Below are 6,145 nucleotides of genomic sequence, written 5' to 3' on the forward strand. Positions count from 1 at the left end.
TGTGTGTGTGTGTGTGTGTGTGTGTGAGCGAGAGTGGGAGAGAGAAAGGGAGGGAGAGGTCAAAGCAGCCTGAAGGCCATTGTAAATTCCTCGCTGGCTCAACCAAAGACATTCTTCTCTGCTGTTTTTCTTTCTAATCTCTATGCTCAGATTACCAGCTAGAGGGCCCAACCAGATGAGAGGAGTACAGGGTGGCATGCATGCACGCACATGTGCCCAAACGAGCACAAACAAACACATACACCAGCTTTACAGAGCTACCAAGACATAAAGTACAAACAAGTTTCCTGTACATAGACCCCTCTAGAACACAAGCTATCAGTTCCACCTGGTATGTCTGTAATGATAAAAGCTCCATTAATTGTCACACAAATTAAATAAAAACATACCAACACACTGAAGTCATTACTCGAGAGCTTGTTTTTTTGAAACCTAAAGAAAACAACACCCTGTGGAGAATACTGAGAGGATTCCCACATGACAACCACCCCAAAACACACACAGCATTTGACAGATTCTTCCCTTAAAGCCTTTCCAGATGTGCCCAAAATCAGTTTTACTGGAATGAATCCACTCCACTGAAAATTCACACAAAGAAGCAGTTAATGTTCTAATTGGCAGAATAATCAAAGTAGTTTTGCCATAGAGTAAAATGTGAGCATGCAGAGGTACAGCAGGCCGAAAGTCAATTTCACAGCCAAATATTTCAAAATTATAACACATAATTGTGAATACAAAGTGAATTAATTCATTCCTGACAAAGTATATTGATAGGTGAATAATCTCCTGCACACTGTTGATCCCAAGGTATGGGTCCTCCACTTTCTGTCTGTGTCTACCTGAACGCCTAATATTAAACTTAATTTGAAATAAGTCTAATCTATTATTGTATTTCTCAAATGTATCTTGAGGATGCAGGGGAAACTCGTTTTGTCATAAACTTGTATGATTCCATCCAGACTCTTTTGTAATTGACCTGCTCACACATTAGGATTTCTCAACCCATAAAGGAACATGTAATCCTTCAAAAGTCATAATCACCAAATTTGAAGATACATGAGTTTTAGTAGACAGTGAAGCTCTTCTGTAGAGTAAAATTTATCTAGCTACTCATTCACACATACCCACAGAAAGATCCCAAACAGCTGGGTAAATCTTGATCCCTGCCATGGTGATGACAGACGGGGGGGGCAGGGCTTAATGTGGGCCCAGTAAGGTGCTCTACCAGGGGGCAGAGACCACCCGTCAGCCCTGCAGCAATCAGTCAAACCAACAAACAAATGACTGAAGGTCTTTCTTGGCCCATATGTACTATAACAGTTAGTTAGTTTTTAACCATTTGGTAGTATTTTTATTCTTAAATGAAAGTAATTAAAAGTTAAAGTTTTCTCATTTGCTCTATGTCACACTCCCATTTCTGCCTCTCTGTCCCTTCCCCCTGTTTGTTCTAAGATGCAGTGCTATAAGACACTCAACTAATTAACCCTAAAGTAACACCTTACATCAAAGTAAAGCAGTGGCTGACTAAGGGTCGACAAAAGGGGGTGGCAAAAGAAGATAAAGTATGTACTACTTAAGTAATTAACCACAACTCAACTCAAATCCCCACCTTAGCTCAGGTTTGGTTAAGCTGCTCATCTGAACCAGCATGAGTCCCCACACTTCAACAGGTGTGGGGAGAAGAAAGAAGGAAAGAGAGTGAATGATGAAAAGAAACAAGAGAGTCTAGCACCTGTTTTAAAATGCCATGCCTTCCTTTTCGTGGGCAAGGGCTTGCTCTGCACCGCCCAAAACTGCACATTCAGGTCTCACTGCCTGTTCAGCTATGTGAAGCAGTGCTGTGTCAACTGTCAGAGGTTAGAGGTAAACACGAATGGGAAAAAAGGACAAGACTGACTAGTAATTATGGTCAGTAATTACTGATGGTTAAGGCAGTGAATCAAACTGAACTAGAGGCCAACAGAGATTCTTATTTTGCCTTGCATGCATGAAGTAGAGAAACAAACTTAATCACTAACACTACTGCAAAAGTGGGTCATTTTAGGTTTGAGTGCCCGGAAAATGTCAAACATTTAGCAGTTTTAGATTTCTACGCAACAAAAGACATCTGAAAGAGGCCATTTGTGTCCAAAATGCAGATCGACCCATCAACAGAAGATTCAAAATTGTGCTCTCAACCAAAAAAACATTTAAAAAATTCACAAGATTTGGTCTTTTTGCTATATCCGTGGATTTCCAGTCATGGTAAGGTAGTTTTTTTTATCAAAAAAATACATAGAAAAAAAGAAAATAATTGATACATTATATTGATTGGAGAAAAATGTGTTTGACTTAATCATATATAGTGTTGTCTTTCCTTAGTTTATCAATATGCAAATGATCATGCCTACTTGTCCTATCTGTCCGTTACTGATTTAGTTACTACAAAGGTTAAGGTCCTTTTTAAAGTTTTGATTATTCACTGTGCAGGAATGGACAAAGTGGAGCAGCGGCTGCTTTGACTAATTCAGAGTAGTTCTTATATTATTCTCCACACCCAAACAAAGACAGCCTCTCTGACATCTGATCTGCAAGGGACCACAGTAAAAAGCATATAAGGGTTCTAGAGGTTTCGTTGTACCTCTTCTTGAAGCCCCCACCTCAAATCTTACAATACACACACACACACACACACACACACACACACACACACACACACACACACACACACACACAATATCAGCATGCCTACAGAGCTCACTGTGGCTCATTAACCTCCTGGTGGGGGGGATGGGGGTCAGGGGCATCAAAGTGGCAGGATCACTGCAGACTTACCCAGCAATCTTACCATGGGGGTCTGGAGCCGCAGCGTCTCACCCCCTAATGAGAGGCCATGACATGAACACATCCACACACAGTTTGACCCCTCAGGACCAGCTGGAAAAGAGAGTCTGACATGCCTCTCCCAACCCTTCTCCTCCCCCACTGGCCTCCTCCATTCCTCTCCCAAACCCCCGATATTCCAGCCACAGAGCAGCACCTCACACTCACCACTAGCCAGCTCATGTCTCACCTCGGAAATACACCTTAATCCACAGGGAGAACCACGGAGGAGGGAGAGAAAGATAGAGATAAAAAGATACCCTATACGGCCGAATCCCATCTCTATCTTACCCCTTCCCCTTCCCTCTAGCCTTTGGCCCTCGAACATACCCCTTTGAAATGGGACACCACTTGGTTACATCACCATAAAGTATTGATCACAAACTTCCAAGATACCGTCTGCAAGTGAGTCTATATGTCGATTGCGTGGGTTTTGACAACAGTGTCATATGCATTATATATATATATATATATATATATATATATATATATATATACATATACATATATATTACAGAACCATTAACAACAATTACAACCATAACTTACATGTCACACACATAAAAAGCCACTCAAATGTGTAAAAATAAAAAAGACACACAAGACCACAAACTAAGAAATAATAACTTCTGTTAGTTTTCAGCCCGAAAGTGGATCAGTTGTTGTGTGTCCTCCTGCCTCCCTGTGTGATACAAGACAGTATATATAAAGCACGTATCGATGTCTCCAAATGAAGTAGGGTTATGCATCGATACCAAACAAAATTCTCTGCTAATGGTCAAAACTGTAGACATGCATGGAGTCCATTCAAGGCAGAGAAATGCTGTTGTGAAAATCAGCAATATAAAGTTAACGTTACCGGTTAGCGTTAGCATAGCAAGCTAGCAGTTTGAAAAAGTTTCAATTAAGAACATAGTTGCAAGTATATATGTACAGGACTCTATAGAGCACAAAACAAGACTGTCGTGATTTTTAAATCAATTATTTAAGCTGAAAATACTTACATTTACGGGTCTCTCTGGCAGCCATTGTTGCCGCATTGTTGCTGGAATGTATATGGATACCCCTCGGTTTCAAGTAAGCTTGCATCCTCCCTTTATTTTAAGGGCTGTGCACCACTTCGTCTTACCCCTAGCCCTCGATCAAAATGAGTATTGGGACAGCCCTTACTCTCGCGTGAACACACAAAACTAAGGGGAAAGGTTAAGACAGAGAAATTAGTTTTAGCCTAAGTCAGGAGCACAATTAATGATTATTATAATTATCAATCTATTTATCAATTTTTTTTCAATTAACTCATTAAAAGTTTGGCAGAACTTAATGAAAGAAACTTGATTTTCTAAAGCATAGGTAATGTCTTTCAATTGCTTGTTTTGTTCAACCAACAATTTAAAACCCCATGACTATCAATCAGATAGGACAATACACAGTTCCAAATCCACACAATTGAGATTGAGGTATGTTTTGTACTTTGACATGTCTTAAACATGTACCATAATTGATTCAAATTAGTTTCTAATTGACTTTCTGTCTGTGTCTACCTGAATGCCTAATATTAAACTTAATTTGGCCTTGACGATCAACTGTCAAGATCAGGTAGCCTGAAGTGGATTCCTTCTGCTTGCAGCTGAGGTTCACACCACTTTGATGCCTGCAATCTCGACAAATCTAAAATTGGACTAGTTATCAATTAAAATCTGAATGCAATGTACTTGTCTATGACTGTAATCTGCACAAATCACTTGTTAAATGGGTTGTTAAAGTCTTTTAAATACAGTTGATTATGATTTTAAGGTGTCTAGTTGTTTGGGCCTGTGATAAACATTACAAATACATTTAAATTCCAGTGCATTCTTGCAATTACACAATTAATTTGTATTTGGTATGAGGTTTCATTGACAAGAGATAAATACATTAAGACAAAAACAAAACCCCCAAAACAAACAATTCAGTCAGAAGAGGCAAGCACACTCAGAGGCATGTGGGAGGAAGAGGGTGTGAGTGAGGAGAGAGAAAGAAAAGGGAGGGAGCGGGGCTTTGAGATAGCTTTCTGCCAGAAAGGCAAGTGCAGCCGGGGTGCAGGGTCGAGGGAAGAGGCACCTTGCAACAGCTGGTCTCAATTATCCATGGAGGGGCTGCCGAGTGTACAGGAGCATGTGTTTGCAAGTGTGTGTGTGTGTGGTGTGGGGGGTGTGGTTGTGTGTGTGTGGGATGGGGTGTGTGTGGTGTGGAAGGTTGAGGGCATTGCAGGGGGACGGCTGAGACCACTGGCGCCAGGAGGGGAGCAACAGGTCAGGGAGGATGAAGATTATAAAAATACTAGCAGGCAGTTGGCCTTGGTCCTGCCAGCACCACAGTGTGAGTGTGTGTTGTGGATATTCCTTGCCTGCCACAGTGCCACAGGATGTGGAAGAGTGTGTGTGTGTGTGTGTGTGTGTGTGTGTGTGTGTGTGTGTGTGTGTGTGCCCCCACAGTGCATCATTGCACTGTGCTTCTACATACATCCTGTAAGACAACCTTCCTGATTGAATAACATGGGCTCATTCCATGTTTTTATCAATCAATTGTGCAGAAAACAAAATGTCTCAGTATATCAGATATATACGTTTTCTTTTTTTTATTACTTTTTAATGAATATCAATCTAGATTAAATATGCAATAAATCCCAGTAGAACAAGTTACCTTTCTGTCACAAACCCATCGAGCAAATGTTTGCTTTATTCTTTTTAAAGTACTTAATATTATGACAAATAAGTGTCCTATATTCTTATACAATTTAAAGCAACAAAAAATACTTTGTATCAAAATGATAAGTTATCTTGAAAAGAGTTGAGTAGTGATTGGACATCCAGTTGCCTGGGAGACCATGGGTGTCTGCCTCCCTCTGGTGTTGAACGTGTTATGGTGTTATTACAGGAGGGCACAACTGATTATTTGATTTGATCAGCCTCTCTTATTCAATTCACTTTACATTACTGAGTGTCTTAAAAGTACGTCATTTGCAGTGTTGAAAGAACATTTACTTTAAATGTTATGCTACTTTCTACTTTTACTTCACTACATTTCTGATGGCAATATTGTACTTTTAGCTTTAGTTACTAGTTAAAATTTTACATAGCCTACAAATCATGATCTTCTAAAACAAAGTTATAGAAGTTGTTGTGTGTATTCATTCAGCGTTATTCTTTACCCGTCCACCAGATGCTCTCAGATCCTGCCACTTCCATTCGCCCGGCAATCACTTCCTTCCTCTTCCCTGAGCTTCGGCGCCCATCTCTCCCCC

The sequence above is a fragment of the Etheostoma spectabile genome, chromosome 7 (assembly GCF_008692095.1).
Source record: "Etheostoma spectabile isolate EspeVRDwgs_2016 chromosome 7, UIUC_Espe_1.0, whole genome shotgun sequence".
Classification (NCBI taxonomy): Eukaryota; Metazoa; Chordata; class Actinopteri; order Perciformes; family Percidae; genus Etheostoma; species Etheostoma spectabile.